At 41.6% G+C, this 21,929-nt stretch overlaps 1 protein-coding gene across 2 annotated transcripts in view; it reads left to right on the plus strand.

The window, feature by feature from the left end:
* Positions 1–21,929, plus strand: part of SETBP1 (SET binding protein 1) — a 262,168-nt gene that overhangs the window by 228,717 nt on the left and 11,522 nt on the right. The window lies entirely within an intron of this gene.

Consider the following 21,929-nt stretch of genomic DNA (forward strand, 5'->3'; position numbering starts at 1 on the left):
TCAGTAGTAGAGATTAAGTACTGCTTCCTCTAGGAGGAGAGAGACTAATGACAAGTGGATAGGTCAGTAAGTGCAGTCCATGAAGAGGAGTCAATGGAATCTCCATCCTGAGATACACATCTCCAAACCCTGAGTCACAAGCTGTACCCATCTAACGTTCAGGCACTTTCAGTTAGTTGATATGAATCTCCCTAAATGTACCAGCAAAAGCACAAATCCTTTCTGCTCGGACTAGATGACTTGTTGCCTTGGCCAGCAGGGAGTTCAGTTACCAGTTTTATCGCTGCCTATGACAGCCTAAACCACCTTCTCCAAGTCAACATATTAGGATCACAGCCCATCCCAAACTGCTGGTATAGCAGTGTTGTGTGTGCTGCACAGTTGTATACCTCACACCTGCACTTTGGTGGATAACCAAAGTGATCTGAGTATTTGAAACTTTCAAATGAAAGGGTCAATGGAAATGCAAATTCTTGCTGTTATGATGAAGATCTGAGATATGGTTCGAGAGCATTTCCTTTTCAAGTCTCTGTAGGATCCTTCTCTATCTTCCCCGTAGTCTGTAAAGCGGATTTGTTTGTGGCGTACATACAGTAATGTGCTTATAGAGAACACAGAGGCTTAAGCAGCTTTCCTTGATGGCCTTTGATTCACTGAAATTTGCCCTGGGAAGCATTTCAGTGGTAGCTGATCTACTCCATCCCTCCTCCTGGTGCCGTATATTTCCCATATCATATTCTTCAATATTCTTTCTGGCAGATGTGCAAAGAGGGCGGTAATAAAAGCCCATTTGTATGACTGTGAGTTCATTGCTTCTACTCCAAAACAGTGAAAAACTAACATTCAATAATTCTACTTTGCAAGCCGTCATTATTTTGATAACACTTCAAGCGAGCAACAGAAATACCGAGCAGCCTCCGGGCAGGGAGAATTAGCAAGGACAGTGTCTTGCCTGCAACTGGAAGCCTCTTGAAAACAAGAGTGGGTTTGAAGCTGGAGGCCTTGGGAATCAATAGATGATTGTTTGCATGTGGGGGCCACAAAGTGCCACCGCAGTTGAGGGTCAGTTGGTCTTACAGTTACAGACTGCATTTTTCAGAGGCCTGTAACATGCCTGCTTCTATTTGGAGGCAGCAAATAACGTGCCACACAAGTGATCTGTGAGCTTTTGTTTTTCCTTAAAGGAAAATATATGTGATGAGGGAGGAGGGAATTAGCAGAGAGCTGGCGCTGCATTTCAAGACTCATGCTTTTTTTTTATTTTTAAACTGCATTCGCTAAAGTCCTGCTTAGCCTTAATAAATATGTTTCTCTAGCCAAATCTTTGATGTCACGGCTGGAGATTTAGCTTCACAACTCTCCCTCCATTTAGTGGAAACCTTTCAACTAAATATAGATGCATCAAGCTGACAAAGTAGATGTTTATTTTATTTTATTTTATTTTATTTTATTTTATTTTATTTTATTTTATTTTATTTTATTTTATTTTATTTTATTTTATTTTATTTTATTTTATTTCATTTCATTTTGTCATTTAAGGCTCATTCCAAAGCACACTGCAGTCAATAGGAATCCAGTCAAGTCTTTGGTGGACACTGTACTGGACCATCATGAAAAGTGTCTTTATTAAACACATTCCAGAAGTCAGATGGGCCAATATTTAGACAACATTTCCTTATCTACCCTAAATTCCTCCCTGTCAATACAAGCAGGGACTTGTGCCCTATGTTTTGAGTTGGGGTTTTTTTGTTAATATTTTTACAAAGCAAAACTGATGAGGTAGATGTTCTGATGCTGAAAACCGTGCAACAACCAAGACACTTTTAGCAGTCTGCTAGATAATCAGCAATATGCAGGTAGAGATATACAGATACAGGCAACAGAGAGGTACAGGCTCTAGGTGCTCAGTACAGGAAGAGTTAATATCTTCCCTTTTTGTCCTTTGCACTATATTTTATTTAGTATCCTTGAGAATCAGGTAATTAAAATAATTGCTAATGGCTGTTCCTTGCACTATGTAGAATGAACGTCAGGGATGCTGAAGGTCTGCAGTGTTGTCCTCTTCTGTGGATCAAATCCCTCATTTATTCTGCAGTCCCTGTGCTACCATCTCATGTCAGCATCCCCCTGCTATGACGGTGATGCTCCCCTAGGACCAATTGAATGGACCCTCAATTACTCTTTGTGTCTTCAGATTCACTAATTAGAAAAGGAAAGATTATTTGGGGAATTAAACATTCTGTCTTATCTCAAAGATACTACTGGTGTAATACAGAAAGTCTGCCTTTAGCTGCAGTGTATGCCTCCTCACTAAAACTCAGGAGAAATAATGATACAAAATCAATGGGATTGCTTAGTTTCACTCTCTAGAAACAGGGATCATATTTTTCACCTCCAGGGATTCTGGGTAGCCACATTTGTTAATATATATAAAAATGTTTTGCATTACTCCAGCAAAAGGCACTATGAGGCGCATTGCAAAGCTATTATTAAACTCTAGGATTCAGACAAAACAGGAGCTCGATCTAAACCACCACTGGATGCTGTTTCCCAAAACGAAACCACAAGCAGTGAAGTTTTGCAAAGCAAACCCCAGCTCCATCTCTCACCTTGCTAGCTGTGGCCCGGGCCATGGGGCCCATGGGCAGAAGGAACTCTCTGGGTGGGTTTGGAGAAGCTCCGCTGAGCTGTGCTCGGCTGCAAGCCACTCTTGCATCTCTTTAATGCACCATGGTTGCTTCATGGCCCCTGCACGCTTTCCCACTGCAGCTAAATACATCAAACAGGCAAGGAGAGACCTCTAAAAGCTCAGTGCTCCATCGGCCCTTCAGTGGCACATACTGAGTGTTCCTGCTGCTACACCATGCCTGCACTGGCCTCCTTGCTGCTCTGCCTGCCTTACCTCTTTGGTCTTTATTAATTTGGAGAAATTCCTCCATCAAAACCATGCAGTTGTATTTCCTAGGTCTATTCTCTTCCCTTGTGCTAAAGCTGCTTCCCCTGCAACTAAGCAGACTTCAATAAGTCTTTGAAAAAGGCAGTTGGATTTAATGACATGCAAATAAATCACATATAGAAAGACTGAGGAAAGCTAGAGCTGTATTTATTACATAAGTAATAAATAAGGCTATTATTGTCTCCTTGTCTGATCCAAAAAAGAGCAAACAGCCTCAGCATACTTTCATTTAATAAGCATCATTTCTTCTTTAGAACAAGCAATTTCTTTTCATCTTCATAGTACTTACTATTTTTGCCAGCCCCATAGCTGAGATAAGAAGTGTTCTGCACCTATTACAGATAGGGGAAACTGAGGCAGGAGAGTGTAGACCAGCACTTGCCAAGGTGGCTGTACAACATTAGTCACCAAAACTCCATGTTTTATCACCTGGGTTACCTAGGTCCCTGCTATCAGATGCTCCTGAGGATTTCACCAGACACCACAGGCAATTAACATCCCCAGAAATCAGACGGCTTATTTTGTTGCCTAATATCAGGAATATGTCATGTATGACTTTGCTTTGTTTGATTTCTCAAGATGATTTAAAAGCAGCAGTGTCTGTGTCCGGAGTCCTAGTACTGTGTTCAGCCTCTCTGAGCATCATCCAAAGCTCAAAGGAAGCAATAACATTGTTAATTTGCGTGCACTAGTGCGACCGATAATTGAATAGGAAAATGTGGTTAAGTGAAAACAACGACTGGAAGCTTAAAACCTGTCATTCCTCCACCCCTCCAGCCCTTGTGCTCACGGGATGTGCTCTTAATCCCAACACCAGTCTGAGAGTCCACCACAGCCCTGCAAACCTGTCCTTTCCCTCCCACCCTGCCCATAGCGTGGCCTCACTGAGCTGCTGGGCATCTGCATCGATCCCCCTTTCACCTCCCATGCTGCCTTGTATCCTACCCAGCCAAGCCACAGGACTCCTCTCTGCACAGCATCACCTCAGGGAGAGATACACATTGCCTGAGGAAGAAGAAGGTCCAGGGTGCGGAAAAGACTTGGGAGGACTATTCAGTCGCCTCCTGGCTTTGCAACACCTATCTACCCTCCTTTCTCCAGAAAAACTGTCCAAAACATTCAGTGATTAGGTCTGCTAATTTTAAGCTGATTACTATTTGCAAAATCAGTCGTGAGAAAACTGGTTATCAACATACTGTTTCTGATAATTTCCCCCTGGGAGCAGCAGGCTTGGAGCTTTCTCTGCCAGCACTTTAATCTCGCAGAATTGAACCCTGCAGGGTGCTGCGTGTTCTCTAAAAAGTGCTGAAGTAAAACAATATCAAGGGTGCTAAGGACCTGTCTGGAGGCATTCAGCACCTGGCAAGATCAAGCTACAAGTCATGCCTCTCCTTTCTTAATAAAAATTGCTTTTGGGGAGGAAAAAAAAAAATAAAATCCCTCCCCAAAATATGTTATCTTTGAAAAACCAATCTGCCTTTGCAAGACAGGCTGTAATTGAATCCCAGCTGAATGCAGCTGCAATTGGGGTGAGGTGCCAGCGTCATGAACAGCATCTGGAAAACCACAGAGAACCGCAGAGTGGAGTTGCATAAGCCAAGCAGCTCTTTAAAATATACACGCGCGTGTGTGTGTGCATGGGTATAAATAAAATAGTGAAAACTAAACAGATGATCTGAGGCCAGAATAGCAGCAGTGGAGAAAATGGCGGCTGAGCCCTCAGCCTCCCAAACCCTCTGACTCGACAAGCATCCTGCAGCACCCTGCGACAGTGACCCTCCTGCATCTTTGTTCTTCGTCATACCCCTCTTTTAAGTGTGAGCCCGAGACTGTTTACTCCTTCTCCCCATCTCTCCAAGGGATATGATTCACACATTTTCAGATTTATTTGAGCAAAATGCAATAAATATGCTGCTTCAATTTTGACTGCTGGAATGTAGCCAGGGTTTTTAATGAATCTGGCCTGTGCGATTGAAGTGGTCCTGGATCTCAAAAGCTCTGGGCACTGTTAGATTATACACACAGACGTACACACACACACATCTCTCCCCCCACCTCCCATTCCCTTGGGGCTCTCTGAGTCACATGCGACTGCAGGTTTTTCAGATTCAGCTCTGGTTAAAATTAGCAAAAGCCTTTATTATTCAAGAAGAGGAAGGATTCCTATCACAGCTGCTGAGAACTGCCATATTTTTCTTGGATTTGCTGCACTAACCTATTATAATTTGGCTTTATCTGTTATTCTTTGTTTCCCTAAAAAATAGTAGCAAGGCTTGGTTCTGTCAACGCTGAATTTTAATTAACAGTTCATGAAGATCACTGGATTAATCTGTAGCTGGACCATCATGGATTTTTTTTCCATGCAACTGGCATCTCTAAGGTTTCAATCTTTTATAGTAATGTTTTGTAACAAGGTGCCATCAGATCTCTGCTGAGCGAGGCACTAGTTTTGCAAGCTTGAACAAAAGATGTATTTCAAGCAGCTGTAAACACCATGTCTTAGTTATCAGAGCAGGTGCAAAGAGCTTTCACACCAAAATCTGAAGGCATATAACTCAAGTGTGGTTATATGAAGTCAACCACTAGATTAATTCAATTCACAAGCTGTGTGCATTTAAAAGCAAAACAAAACCGGGAAAATGAGTTATGATACAGTAAATATGGCCCATGTCAACTCAGCAGGAAGGTTTTGGCCAGATCCCAGGAGACAACGGCCCAAAAATCACCACGACCCGTGGGAACAGACCTGCTCTGGTAGAAATACAGTGCCACTGCTGGAGCTCTGCAGTTTCTAATGGGTCCAAACCGAAGTGAAGGCGTATTGCCAGGGCCACATGGAAAAACCAGAGGATGTCAATTCTCCTGTGCCTCCATCTGCGGATAATTGGTTGAGCACTAAAATTCACAAGGAAAATTTTGTTTTAGAAAGATGATAAAGAGAACAAACAAAAGACAGGAAATTAAAATTTATGTAAACATAGTGGTTCCCAGAGCAACTATAAATGAGCCACATTGCATATATAGACGAAGGCATAAAAGTTAATACCATGTGCAGCAATACCATACACTACGTAGGTACCCTTGGGACCATGTTACATTTGCTACGGGACCCATCATTTTGAATGGTTTGACTTTTACGCTTTTAAAGCCTCAAACATAACATTGCACTAATGCCAGGTGGGAATAGGGCATTTGCTGTTTATTTGTTTGTTTGCTTAAAAAGAGAAAGGACCATTTGAACAGAATAAGCCACGTCATATTTTTATCCCATTGCATACCAGAGACAAAACTCGCAGGCTTTGATTTCCAAAGATTTCTGAGTAGTTTTACTGGGGAGGTGTTTCTCTGCACTGATTTAGTACTCACAAAGTGAGATGGCAGGAATGGAGAACAGCTCTCCTGTTGAGGTAGGGCAGTGTCTGTTCAAACAATGAATTATAGTGCAATGTAAAGTACAAGGCTTTTCCCTAAGTAAATGTGGGAGTGCAAAAGGGATCAACTTAGCCGTGTAAGCTTCACATCTGAAACACCTAAACTCCTTGGAAACATGCCTTCAGCTTGCTCTTCTATTTTTTTGCAAGTGGTTATCCTGAGTTTGATTCTCTGCTCCCTCATGCAGTTGTTGACATCAGTAACACGGGTGTAAAATGTCACCAGATCAGAAGGCAGCCAGCATTCACCTTGCATTTGTATTCATGACTATACAAGGAAGAGGGCAGCAGCAGGTCAGGTCCACTGAGATCCACAGAGATTACTTTGTCGATGTGGGATGTTTATGTTCTGATGGGGTGTTTTATAATCGACTCTTAAAACCGTGCCGCAGCCTATTTGTTCTGGTTTCATGGCAGAGCAGATTGGAACATGGGAACTGTTGTGACTTTGCAGGGACACTTTTTTTTTTCCTCTGTTATTTATTTATTTATTAGGAAAGACAATGCATCCCCCCCTTCATCTTTTTTTCTCAAAACTTTCCAAAATTTCCAAAACGTAGTGTTTGGTTTAGGATCAGACCTGGCAAGCATTCCCTGGGTACCTGTCAAGTCTGGTCACCCACCCACCAGTGTAGGCAGCTGCTTTAGTGCTGGTGCTTTCCCAAGCCACACAGCAGGGACCATACCTGGCAGCAAGTGCCCCTCCTTGCTGTCCCACACCAGTCCCAGCTTCTTGCCACAGCTTCTCCTTTGTAAGACCACATGTATCCATCACAAGTCCTCCTAAGGACACCCCCTCCCTAACCCCTACTGTGGTGGGTTGACCATGGCCAGCTGCCAGGTACCCACCCAAATGCTCTCTCACTCCCACTTTTCAACAGGACTAGGGGAGAAAACGAGGTGAAAAAACTTGTAGGTTAAGGTAAAGACAGCAATTAGGAAATTTAACAGACGAAACTTGCAGTAGACATTGTCAGTCTGTGAAGAAGATGTGTTGAATGTGTGTGATCTCCAGGGAAAATGTGAGCTGCGGGAGGGAACAGGTACTGCCCAGGATCAAGGTGCACTGGTGCAGTGAAACCAGGGCTTGCGTGCCTTGGTCATCAGCACCACCTACTGACACCTTCATCTGCTGGGGGCCTCTTGTCCAGCTCCTTCCTGGCAGTACGAGGCCGGAATATGTGGTGCCACCTGTTTCTCCAGCCTCTCTGCTCCAGGTTTTGCTCGTACCTGTCCTGGCAATAACCCCGAGGCAGCAGCTATGATAGGGAATTGGGTTGGGGACCAGGAGGGTGAAGCTGCATCCCTCGCTGAACTGCTGTGTAGTGGCAGGAGATGCTTTGCCTGCGATTTGTATGGCCATACCTTCACTTCTGAAAGTTTGATGTTTGTGTCTGAGCTAGGCAATCTGGACACCTCTAAGGGCAGTTAATTGTACCCAAATATAGGTATCTAGCCCAGGTGCAGTGAGTTGACCTCTGGAGATGTCTTCTTCTCTCTGTTGATCATCTAAAGTCCTAAAATAACTTAAGCTTAAACTTCACTGAGTGGCTTGAAAACATTTTGAGTGTTTCTGTTTCTCATTCCTTTTCTTGTTCTTACCTTTTTTGTTTCTTTTCTCTGTTTAGTGTCATGGCCCATTTCTCACTTTTTATGTCTACTGTGACTTGTACAGTGGGACCCCAGACTTCACTGAAGCCAAACGCTTCATCTAATTAATAATAATAAAAAGAGAGAGTGATATACTCTTTGTGCAAAAATTTTTTTTTCTAATTCCTGTTCAGTTGAAGCGGCTCATTTCTCTTGAAACGCAATTGAAATGTCATTAGTATTTTCATTAGCATGATGACTGATGACACAAGGCAGGCAAGTAGATTTGGGGCCTAGGCTGATAAATTTTCATGACGTTTTTGTAAGACTGTGCTAAACACTTCAGAAGTCACATGCCAAGTGGTTCCAGATCATTTAAAAAAACAGAGGACTTTTTTTTTTTTTTTTCTTTAACTCCTGGAATGAGAAACAGCCACACAGCTATACAGAAATAGCACTGCAAGTCCTGAAAATGCCAAGCAGTTGTTAACATTTTTTTTTCTTCATTGAAACAGTTAATCTTCATCAATGAAGATATTTTACTGTCGTGTCTTTGGTGTTTTGCGGGGGGTTTTTTCCCATCTCTGAGGATTCACATCTCTAGATGAAACAGCTCTTATGTTTGTGGGGAGGAGAGAAATTCCTGTGGAGAAACCCAGCTTAAGACCTAACCATAACTCAGGCTGAATTTAGAGGCTTTTTTGAGAGGTTGAGCTGGATTTAAGTGATATATGTGTGTAAGCCATCATGACGGTTTTGCTTCCAGAGTCTTTTCCCATCACTAAATGAACAATGAAGAATGGATAAACAAGAGGGGAGAGGAAATGTTAAGCTTAGTTAGTTGTCTAATCATTCTGAGACATTTTGCCCTCTTGCTTTGAGTTAGCTTCAAACACAGATGAAGAGAATTATGCACTTCGGGTGGCTTGTTCTTGTATCTGTTGGATAGACTGTATTAATTTCATTGATTCTTCTGTATGTACTAGCAATTACAGAGCTGTGTCCCATAAGTTCTGTGTTTTTCTCTCACCTGCAGTGTTGAATGGCTGGGTTGCCATTTGCTTTTTATTATTATTATTATTATTTTTAATGTTCTGTTTACTAGGAAAAAGAAAAAAAATGTACTTGTCAAGAAAAAGACCCTCGTCATGGGACAGAAAAAAATATTTATGATTTTCTTCCTGGGTAACAAATCTATCCTAAAGGATCATGGGAAATTTCCACTGTTTTAAATTTACTGCACACATACTTTGATGCCTTGCATTGCAGCCGTTTTGCTTCCCATTCAGGGAAGAGTTGACAGGGCATGTTTGTGCTGCTCCTTCATTGGTGACAAGGAGATATTACAATGATTAGGAATTTCCCTACCCACAAGAGACTTTGGGACAAGCGAAAATGAAGGCTCAGGGCTCGATTCATTTGCCCACACGTAGTTGTCAACTGTCATTTGAGATGCCTAGGATATCCTGCCTGGCCTCCAGCTGCTCTTGCAGAAGGGCAGAGGTCTTGCCTGAAGCCCTTTATCATATCTGCCATCCTCCCTCAGATGTTTTGAATACCTCAGGGCATTTCAAATACAACCAGGTGCCTGTATAGAGCTTACACTCCTGGCCCAAGGATGCACCATCCATATTTGAGCCTCTCCATTTGAGTAAGAGGAATTTAAACCAGAGAGATTGTGATTTGGCCAAAGAGCTTTCAGGGGAGGATGGATCCTCTCACCCAAATCTGGGTCTCTACAGCATAAGATCACTATGTGAGTTAGATTTCTCAGCTTTCATTATAGTCAGTGAAAGTTTAGCCAATGGAGCCTGGAAAGTAATTAATCTTGGACTAAAGTAGACCCTGCTTTTTCAGATAGAACACCCACTCCACTCTTCTGACTATTAATTTCTTCTTTGTTGCCTATCACAAGGCGGCTTAGACCCATAGCTCTCATATAGACACCCAGGTTACAGGCACCTAAAGTTAGATATCTGAGATGAAGACTCTACTCCCTCAGTTATTAAAAAAAAAAAAAAAAAAAACCTACTATCAGGAGGGTGTAAGTACAAATCCATAGATTTTTTTTTTAAGACAAAATTCAGAATATTGAATTTGATCGAGCTGTCTTAATGGGCAGGTGTCCCAGTAGGAGAAAACAAGGCCTGAGTGCCTTTTCATGCCCAAACTGCTAAATAAAATCCCTTTAGACTTCTTTCTCCCAGAATTCTGCTTTTTCTGCAAAACTTGCAAGGCCAGATTTTGCAAACAATTGTCTGAAACTTGGACCTATCCTTGGGTAAATCTGTACTGGGGCATGAAGTTCTGATCAAATAAAGTATCAACTTAATTTCAAGCATAAAGGTTGGAGAGCCTGTGCTTGGCAGTTTACTCAAGTTCATTGTTTTTTCCATAGCTTGATGACCTGACCAAAATCTTTCTCAGGGTCAGAATTTCAGCAGGTTCAGCCACTGTTAAATCTTTCCTTTTGGATAATAAAATTCTGCCATCCCAGAAAAGCAATCATAATTAAAGAAAAGCTCTGCTTGTACCATCTTTGCTCCATCATTACGCTCTCTCAGAGTGGATGCTACCCTGATACACCTCTCTGTGTTTTGTCTGCCTGGTGGTATAAAATAAGCATATAAGGCTATGAGGAGAGGAGTTCATTGATTAAAGAACCTAAAATATCCTGGTTTGGCTCCAGTAAATGTGAAAACTGAAGACAGGCTTGCACCAAAGCTGTGCAGAAAAGCACTCTGGAAATGTAGAGTGGCTCAGGCATAGATGTGCAGCATTCAAGTCGATAGCATAACTCCACATGTCAGTGGTTAAGAGCGTTTAGGGTTTTCCCAGTATGTTCTTTATTCTGGTTCTTGTCAATCTGCTTTTCACACATGTCTGTAATAAGTGATTTCCCTCCTCCAGCTTCTTTCCAATCCATTCTTTGTCTCCTATTTCCATCTATTTCCCTATTTCATTCCACTTCGCACTCTTCACCTCTTTAACCTCTTCTTCATCAGTCAGATGCCTTCTTCTGTCTGTACTCCACAGAGGCAGTCTCTGACCTTATTACAAGTGGTCTCTGTGCCATCCTTCTTACACTGTTATAGGAAGCAGTCTCCAACAAGAATTTTAATGAAAACCACTCTCAATAAAGTATTTCCTTCAGAATTTTCCTTTGAAAAATATGTAAAATCCAAAGATTTTACACTAAAGTTCATATCAGAGTATCACTGAGGTTTTTAATAAGATATAAGGGAAAGGATGAAGTTCAAGAAAAATCCTGAATTCTAGATCTTTCTTTTGCTTTTTCCCCATCCACAGTAACCCTGAGCTGTTAAACAAAGCCAAACATTGTACTCTGTTTGATCATTTTCAAATATTTTAGTTGTCTTCAGAATGCCTTTAGAATAGGGGAACAATTAAAGTCCTATATACCATAATGCTAGCTAACTATTAAACTTCTTTGTTGCTGAGGTTAATTGGCAATAACACTTATGATCTTACCTATGTATCTGTTTAAACAGATTTTAGTTTTCATATTGCAGCCAATTACTGTGCTTTGCAGAATGAAAGGTAAAAAAATACCCCATATCTATTGATCTGAAATACAGGAAAGGAGAGAGAGGAACAATATATGCACTCCCAGTGTGCATTATTTTTCATCTCTGGTGCTGATAAAGCAAGCACTCATTTTAGTGATAAATCAGCATTAAAGTGGGTTGAATGGACTCAGATATTAAAACAAAGCCAGCATGGAACCTTTTAAAAATAAAAACTCCTCTGTTACGGACTTCTAGATTTCAGGGTGTAAGGGGACTTCTATTAAGTGCTGAGATTTTACTTCAAATGCATGTCATACTCGGAGTATTTCTCATTGTATGAACTGGGGGAGAGCTTATTACAGATAAAGAAGAGAAATGAAATTACTAGGCTGCCCAGTGGGGATAACACTAACTTAGAAGTCAGCAGTCCTGGATGCTCTTATCAGTTCCGTGACTTTCAGCCCATCCTCATCCCACCTGTCCCCAAAGTGCCTAGCACCATTGCCTAGCTGCCTTCGCTTGCAGCTGCAGTGAGTAGAAAGGTGTGGAACCTTCTGGGAACCAGTTCAGATATTACTGGATGAAGCTGGATGGTGGAGGTGCCCACCTGGTTCTATTTTTTTCCTTTTATGTATCGGTATGTGTAGCTGGCTTCGAGCAGCATCCCTAGTACTGTTTGCTTTTCTGACACAGACATCACCACAGGACTAAAACTGGTGTAATGCAAATATAATATTTCAGTTAGAAAAATACCAGCTGAATTTGTGCATCATACAGATATTGTCTTTTGCTGAAGACATACACAGGGAGAGTGAAACCTTACCATTTCTGGAGGCACATTGGGCTGCTTTTTCTCAGTGGAGGTCTCTTAGTAGAACTGGTTCAGCAAGATTTTTGCTAAATATTTTGCTAACATCTCTTAGATTTCATCACTTCTTGTACACTGGATGTGCCTGAAAAATGACTCCATCATTACACCAGCCCAGCCCTTGTGCCTCATTCATCCTCCCCCCACTAACAACTTGACTCTTCTGCTCATGCTTCATGCCAGCACTCTCCTACCAAAGCTGTCAGTGTCCCATTTAATCTGTGATAAATACGAACTGCTCCCAACTCCATTTGCCTAGGGAATATCAGCTCTATCTGCCACATTTAAAAATGATCATCCCTGTTGTTAAGAAAAACAAGAACTCAAAACACCACCCTTGACTTTTCTCATTACTTACGGACTGAAATTTCCCCATCTGTCTTTCCTCAGCTGTGTTCTTGAGAAAGAAATCCTATCTTCCGTTTCCTTCCTCCCCAGTGAGCATATCCTCATCCGCTATGACAGCTCATCTCAGTGTGTCTACTCATCTCTGGGTAGGTCCTTGCTCTGGGTAGGCCCTGCAGGCCTTTTTATTTCTGTGCCCCAGCATACCTAAGGGCTTTTCATGCCTTAAAGAAGAGCCCTTTAGTTCACTCTTCCACCTAACCATCCTCCCTCAAACACTTCTTTTTCATTTCACTTCTTTCAAAGATTTTAATTTTTCTCCTTCCCCCTCTATGAGAGAATTTAGTTCTTCATCACTGTGTATTAAATGATTCATTTGCTGTGATATTTCATGGCAAATTTCATTTCTCCAACACCATCAGTCTCTGTCTCTCCCTCTTCATTCTGTCAGTCTCCAACAACTGTAAATTGTAACTTTCTGCTCAAGTAAAAGTTTCAGGTTCTGGGCAGGAAAAGCCTTTGACTTTGAACCCATTGGCAAGTCCCTTTAGCTTAAATCCATATTCACAAGGCCTGGGATCCTGGAGTCTTTGACTATGAATTAGTCTTTTGAACCCTTGAGTTTTTCTCTTGTTAAATGGATTGATGGCTCTCACCCACATATAACTACCATGTTTTTCTACTTCAATCCATCTTCTACTGGAAATCCTCATTGGAAGTGTTCATCACCTCCTGGCATGACAAAATTTTGTGATTTATTCTATGACATTTTCAAATCCTGATCCCACTCTGAAGGGCTGAGGGCCTGGGAAGGGCACACAGGGGGGCTGGAGGAGATTGGGTATGAGCACACTTACAGCTCCTTTGGGTTACTGTCCCATACTGTTCTGGAATATGAACTGCTTCCACCAGCTCCATTAAATCCATTTTCATTTGAGTACATGAAGGACTGAACTTCCAGACACACATCACTTCATCTCCCATGACTGTGGCTGCAGCCTTTATTCCTCAACCTCCTGTCTCCATTTCCATGCTGGCAATATGCAGAGGAGGAGGGGAAGGAATGAGATAGAGGATCTGTGATTCTTCCTATACCAGTACAAGAAAAAGTGATCCCAAAGCAAAACCAAAAGGAAAAGCTCAAGACTACATCTCCTAGGAAGTCTAATTCACTGCAAATACAGGCTTGAAACAGATGGAAGATTGGCCTTTTGAAATTTCAAATTACAGGTGATCATCCTCTTAGACGGAGGGTCAATGGGGATTTGAGACTCATCCTGATGATGAGCAAAATAATGGTTCCTTACCCTTTCCTCCTTGGCTTTAGTTCTTTCATCGATAACACTAACAGCTATGTTGTTTTCAAACATTTCATGTCATTGTAGGCTGCAGATTCCTGCAGCCTGCATCTCTGCACAGTCCTGGGACCAACCTCCCCGAAGTGGAAGATGATCTGAAGCCTCTGCAGGCAACCGCACAGCTGTACATAGCAACAGCAGCTGCTCTGCTTGCTTAAGTAACGTCTTTCGAAGGTTCAGGTATGCAGCAGTTGCCACTGTCAGGAAACACAATTATCTTCATAAAGAAGTGAAGAGGAAGACTTGCACCGCGTTGCTTGAACTCAGGCGCAGAGACTCACCCAAGTAGAAAGGAATGGCAAGATGCATTTAACCTCATTAGTTTCAGTAGGGCTGACTTTGTGCAATCCATCAGTGTACAGATACATTAGGGGAACTAAACTATTTCCACATCTCATTTGCATAATGGATGGGATGTGAAATGAGTCCTATGGAAGAGAAGCGCCCTGGAGGCACTAAAGTTTATCACAATATGTAAGAGTTCTTTTAGATCATTGCATTAAATTTCCACTAACAAGATAACAAATTAATTGTCTGTATTACTGTACTAACCCAAAGCGGATAAAGTGTATGATTTCAGTAGAGGAAAGCAGCTGTTTAAGACAGCTTGGTGGTTATAGGAGGAGACAGAAGAGATTAGTGTGTCTCCCAGCATTTGTGTGCCATGATGCCAGCCCTCCTCCTGCCCCTTTAAGAAATCTGGCTCTTCTCTAATCTGATGTTGGACTTGAGCTTTATTAGTGAAGTGAGGGAGAATGAGTAAATCAACTGTATCAGACAAGCCTCAGGACATCTGGAAATTGATCATTCTGCAGAAATAAGCACTCTGTGTTTATTAGCTGGGAGTTCATCACTATCGCTTCTCTTTATCCAATTCCTAAGAGATTTCAAAGCTATCATCATAGCATTAGCTCTTCTGACTGTGCTACTGCAGATAAAGATCAGAAGATCTATCTAATGATGGCTTTCTTGGTCTCCCTCTTTCTTTCTCTAAAGCTATCCTGATTTAAAAAAAAAAAAAAAAAAAAAAAGTAAGAAAATAGCTGGAATGAAATAAAGCAGTCTCCATGTCTTAAATTTTTCCTGTTGGCAAAGAAAGTAATTTTTTTTTTTTTTTTTATTCTGCAAGAATTTGGTTTTATTCAGAGGGCCACATTCTGCAGAATAGAAAATCCCTCACAGAAAAGGTGGAATTTGAAGTTTCTAATATGATGGTGGAAAAGGGAGGAAGATAAAAGGACGTAAAGCCATAAAGCAGTGCTGTACATTGAAAGTACAGTTATTTTTAAATGATAATACACGTCAAATAGAAGCCAGGGAAATGAATTCCATAAGTTAGAAAGGTAATAATATTACTTTAAGAAGAATAATTACTTTCCTTAACTACATTTATCACATAGTAATTCAGTTATCCTTTCTGGAATATGATGCAATGCCAAACTTTTGACTGATTTATTTAAAATCAGCCTTAAGAAAAGATTCACCCAGATACGAGTTTTTTTTCTGGTTCTTTATTTAAAATGAAGGAGTTATCAAAATGCAAATACTATGACTAACTTAATGTTTAGATGTGCATTCCTGTACAGCTGCATTGCATAGCTACATTGTGCAAAGACACTGAGAGAAAAATCGTTTGTAAGAGTTTTCCGATAACAATGGTCAGATGCATAAACAATTTAAGTACAGCTGTGGATTTCCAGAAATCTGTGGGGAGTGTGAAATCCAATGCAATGAACTCTCTAAAGAAAAATCTTCCCTAGCAGAAGCTTCACTGAAATCAATTTTTATCAGCTAATTTTCTCTGTTTTCCAATGGCAAATTAACATTTATTATCTCTTTTGAACGGGCACTTAGAGTTCCAGCCTGGGTGCGTATTGTGCTAGGTTCTGTACACAAATTAAAGAAGAAAAGGTGGATGTTGTCCAAGAAACTTTCCATATAAGGACAAGATGAGAGAAAATAGATGAATGCAGTAAGCAAAGTGAGCATGATTTAACAGTAAAGCAAGGATAGTTAATTAATGCATTTGTACAGAGCTTAGCACAATGGAGTTAGACCACATTACTTGCGATGTAAGTACTTAATAGCAACAACAATAATGACTAGGTCTTTAAAATTAACGTATTAATTATCAGTCAGAGCTCATAAGTTGCTTAGCCAAAGAATGAAGAATGCCAGTTTTTTATCCAAAGTACCAGGGGACCCCTAAATCTTTAAGAAAAAGGCCAGTTTCACATCAGTATTATGTTCCCTCATACACAGTCTTTCTGCCAGTCTGCCCTGAACTAGAATAGTGCTTCTCCTGGTTCACCCTTTTACGTATGATCATTATGATTATTTATAATCATGCCATCATTGTTTTAGGTTCCTGATAATCTCCTTCGTGTCTGCCCTTGCTTTTGAAGCAGTCCTTTCCCTTTGCCCTTTCTCACTAAACAAATAATGATTGATTTCCTCTCTGCTTTGCCACCCGTTGCTGACTTGCATGTGCACTTGTCTGTGCTACCAGTAGGGCTCAGGAAAGTTAAGGTACGGGTCTTTCAAGGGATGAAGCGGGCTCTAATCAGGAGGAAATGCATAAAGATCAACAGACAGGTGATAAATAAGGTCTGAATCAGGCCACCCATATACATCATTTTGTTCTCTCCCTGGAGGAGCAGCAAAGGATAAAATACACTGGATGTGTGTATAAATTTTAAGCTCTGTGATGGTCTTGCTGATGATTTATTTTCATCAGATTCAAAGATGGGTTGAACTGACAGGTTCTTTTACATAAGGCCTTCTGAACGGAGCACCTCAAATGAGAAGAAAAAGTCCAACGAAAGGTGATGATACAGCACCAACAGGTCCATCCACTCAAGGGATAGACCTCCCACTACCGCAGCATGAATCACAGCCTTTTGAGCAAATCACTGCACCTCCATGGGTTTCCAACGGTGCCTCTGAGTCTCTGTCTGCATTTTGGTATCTGTGAAAGAAACCTGATGGTTCTTCCTTACTGGCTGCTCCAGATCCATAAATTACTCCTGTTGCTCAATTTAGATGAGAATTTCAGTGAGGTGAGTGATATAGGCTGAAGAAATCAAGTGCCTAAAACAAAAGACAGATGGCTGAACCCACGATTCACCAGCAATGAGCTGCAATTGGGCCATGTAGACTTTGAAGTAATTCATTACAATTGTATCTCTTCTGTAGGGGGAGGATTTTCCTCAATGATTCGTATGACCTTGCTAAACCCAGATAGGTGGTAATTGAGCAGCAACTACTTCTTCAGAAGAAACAGAATAAAAATATTGAAAATATTGACTCACCCCAAAGGCAGTAAGCAGCACTTTGGTCTTTGACCTTTAAGCATCCTAGGGTAGTCAATAACCTGGCTGTTAGATGCTGTGCCTGCCACTGATTTTGATTTGGGAGTAGTTTAACCTTGAACCAAGATCCAAGTAACCACGGCAACAGGAAGTCGGCCTCTCCATCCAAGGAGTGGGAATCCATAAATCAAGGTCCCTAATGCAAACACTGTGTGCAGGTAGAGATTTGAGAGGATAAGTGGTTTGTGAGGGATTACCTTTGAAAAAATGAATGACTGTCCCTTGATATGTTGAAGCACAGCTTCACAGAGACCTTTTTTTTATCAATAGAGGTCAACAGGTTACAGCTGCATGTTTTCATATGGCTCTTTATATAGGCCCTTCAGTTTAATTAGAACCAGATGTTGAACTTACGAGGTTGTTAGCATTATTATGTACCATATGCACATGCATATATGTTTGTGTGTATTGATACAGACACCCACATACGCACATTTCTTGCGCACAAACTACATTCATGCATAAATAATGTTAGGGCTCAAACTCAGGTACTATGGAGTGGTGAAACCTCAGTTCTTCATATGCATGGTTCCATAGTGCTGTGATTCCATAGGTGTAATTACTTGGTCAGATATCCCAGTTATTCTATGGGACACTGCTTTATTCATTTGTACAGCACTCACGTAACAAACGGCTACTTGGTAGTCAGATTTTCCTCTTGCTATTCAGTGTGTGACATCATGTCTCATTTATTCCACATTTCTAAGCCTTGGTACAAATAGATGAATGTTTCATGAATGTTGATAATTTTATTTTTGCAGCACTGCTCTTGAGATGGGGGGTATATTATTGTTCTCATTTGCAACAGAGGAGCTGAGCAGAGAGAGATTGAAGTTGAATGGATACAATTTGAGATGTTTAGTACTTGATTTGAGGCTCTGGAAGGATGTGTGGTCTAATAGGCAGAAACTGCTCTGCATATCTCTACCAAGCCATGACCTGTCATTCTGTCTTGCTCCTGACTATTTCTGCACTCACCCCTGTTCTTCTCTGTTAAGTCCCAGGCTGATATCAGGTCACAGGTCCATCAGGACTGCTGTCTCCGACTGGCCCACTCTGTAGCCCCATCTTTCAGACTCTCCGCACAGTGTAATTTTTCTGTGCCTGAGTCTTCTGGAGATATCTTCCACAGTTTCTGAGACAACCCAGAGGTCTCCCAATATTTCACATTTTATGTGCAAGAGACAAAGGCAGGAACTGTTCATAGCAACTCCAAGCTACAAATACAAGAAAAAGTTGGTTGGTGTCTGGAGAGGCTGGGCGCATCCAACAGATGTAGAAGTTTGTGCAGCAGTTTCTGGCTCTGCTTCGAGATCTTCTTGATCTTCTGGGAAAGGTATCATGGTATTTGTGAGAACTCTTTGAGGAACTAACTGGTGCTATCCAGGTGCATCTGGGAATAGCAGTAGGCTCTCACAGCTGCAGGGGACAAAGGTCCCCATCTGCTGACCTGACTTGCTGTCCAGGGATGTTTTCTGCTGGCCTGGGGCTTGGATCAGGGAAATTGTGGAGACATGCCAAACCAAATCTGAGTGGCAAAACAAAGCAATCAATCAAAGGTGGCAGGAGACTTGCATGAATGACCAAGAGGCTCCTGAGTAATGTCAGACGGAAAAAAGAAGCATCTGGAGTTGAATCTAGCAAAGGCAGAAGAGCAACAAGAAATGTTTCTGTAAGTACATAAGCATCAAAAAGAAACCTAGGGAAAATGTGGACCCACTGCTGAATGGAGTAGGGAACCTGGTGGCAAAAGGCTGACAAAAGACCGAGTTACTCATTGTCTTCTTTGCCTTGATCCTTACTGGTAAGACTGGCCTTCAGGAGTCCCAGGCCCCTGAGACTGGTCAAGAAAGGAAACTTACTCTTGGTCATGAGGATCTGGTTAGGGAACAGTTGAATAAACTGAACATGCCTAAATCCACAGGTCTTGACAGGATGCACCCAAAAGTGCTGAGAGCTGGCTGATGTCATTGAGGCCACTCTTGATTATTTTTGAAAGGTTGTGGTGACTGGGAGAGGATCCTGAGGACTAGAAGAGAGCAAATGTCAGTTCAATATGTGCAAGAAGACCCAGGGAGCAACAGGCTGGCCAGCCTCATCTTAATCCCTGGGAAGGTGATGGAGCAAATAATCCTGGAGAGCATTTCCAAACATATGAAAGACAAGAAGGTGATTGGGATTAGTCAGCATAGGTTTATGAAGGGGAAATCATGCCTTATCAACCTGATGTTGCTTATCTCAACTTCAGCAAGACTTTTAACTGTCTCCTATAACATCCTTATAGACAAACTGATGAAAACAGACTAGATAAATGTACACTGAGATGGACTGAAAATGGGCTGAACTGCTGGGATCAGAGGATTGTGATCAGGGGCACAGAATCTAGCTAGAGGCCAGTCACTAGTGGCGCACACAAGGTGTCGATACCGGGGCCAAAATTATTTAACATGTTAATTAATGACCTGGGTGATGGGGTAGAGTGCAGCTTCAGCAAATCTGGAGAAGATACAAAACTGGAAGGAGTAGTTGATATACCAGAGGGACCTCAACAGGCTGGAGAAATGGGCTGACAAGAACATCATGAAGTTCAACAAGGACAAGTGCAAAGTCCTGCACCTGGGGACGAATAACCCCATTCACCAGTACCTATTGGGGGTTGACCACCTGAAAAGCAGCTTTGTAGAAAAGGCCCTGGGTGTCCTGGTGGACAGCAAGTTGACATCCAGCAATGTGCCTTTACAGCAAAGAAGGGTGAGGGCTTCGTGGGTTTCATTAAGAGAAGAGTTGTCAGCAGATCAAGGGAGATGATCTTTTCCATTTCTTCAACACTAATGAGGCCACACCTGGAGTACTGTGTCCAGTTCTGGGCTCCTCAGTACAATAAAGAGATGGACATATGGGAGAGAGTCCAGCAAAAGGCCACAAAGATGATTGAGGGTCTAGAGCATCTCTCCTGTGAGGAAAAGCTGAGACGGGTGGAATTGTTCAGCCTGGAGAAGAGAACACTTAGGGGGATCTTATCCATGTGTACAAATATCTGATGGGGAAGAGTAAAGAAGATGCAGATAAACCCTTCTCAGTGATGCCCAGTGACAGGACAAGAGGTAATGGGCACAAGATGAAACACAGATTATGTCTGAATACCACAAAACAAGTTTTTACTGTGAGGATGATTGAGCATTTGAACAGGTCACCCAGAGAGATTGTGGGGTCTCCATCCTTGGAGACATTAAAAACCTGACCAGACAGAGTCCAGGGCAGCCTGTTCTAGCTGACCCTGCTTGAACAGGGTGGGGTGGACTAAGTAGTGTCAAGAGGAGCCTTCGAATCTCAGCTGCTCTGTGATTTTTGAATCTTCATATAATTTAACTGCCAAAATCTGATTCATTTTATCTGCGTGCCATGTGCAGGTTGAGACTGGAAAGAGAAGGAATTTATGAAGGATTACCTTTGAAAAATGAATGCCTGTCCTGGATGCCTGATGCCTGCCCAGCATCACAGAGACTGCAAGAGGTTTTCATAAATTGGCACAGACACAACACAAAGTCCTCACCCTAGCAGACTTTTGCTCCAGTCTCATGAGAGCGGGGCTACTGGATTTTTACAAAGCAGCAACTGCTAGGAATTTTCTAAAATGGGCAAAGAGCCTTCCAATCTTATTGTTAAAAGTGACTGAGACATTTAGGTGCTTTTGCACTTGGTAAATTCATATACTTAGAGATATCCCAGGGAGGTGGTGGAGTCCCCATCCCTGGAGGTGTTTAAGAGTAGGGTCGACATAGCGCTGAGGGATATGGTGTAGTCGGGAACTGTCAATGTTAGGTTAATGGTTGGACTAGATGATCTTCAAGGTCCTTTCCAACCTAGACAATTCTGTGATTCTGTGATATATATTCAATATGTATATACACACATGAACTCATAGAAATACTATATATAGATAAGTGGATACACATTCAGCTGTATTAGACAGATATCTAATATGTAAAATTTCAATCTGAGCAGTTTAAATTTGACACATTTACAATCAAACAAAATGTGTTCAAATCATAAGAGCTTGAGAAACATTGTTAAAGGAGGAATCTACCAGCCATGAATGCATAAGTTTTATTTTTCGGGAATATTTGACCTCTTTGATCATTTCTTCTGTATTGTAATCCTTAGGTAGAAAAATGTATGACAAATCGCTCTTTTTTTTTAAACTCCCACCACTTTAATGAGTTGCAAGGTAAATTTTCATTAGGAAGGGGATTCCTAACAAATAAGTGTAATGTACTTTAGACAGGGACTTACATACTGAGGCTTCTCCTGATACTTGCTCCTTACTCAGATGAAACACCCACTGAGTCAAGTCATTGTAGAAGAGCAGTGTGTGAGTGTGGAGAATACACTACCCAGAGAATGACAAATAGACAATGCCACTAAATACAGATATAAAGGATATCTGTCTTTATATGTGTGTTTGCTTGGAGAAGAAAAA

The sequence above is a fragment of the Strix aluco genome, chromosome Z (genome assembly GCF_031877795.1).
Source record: "Strix aluco isolate bStrAlu1 chromosome Z, bStrAlu1.hap1, whole genome shotgun sequence".
Taxonomy (NCBI): Eukaryota; Metazoa; Chordata; class Aves; order Strigiformes; family Strigidae; genus Strix; species Strix aluco.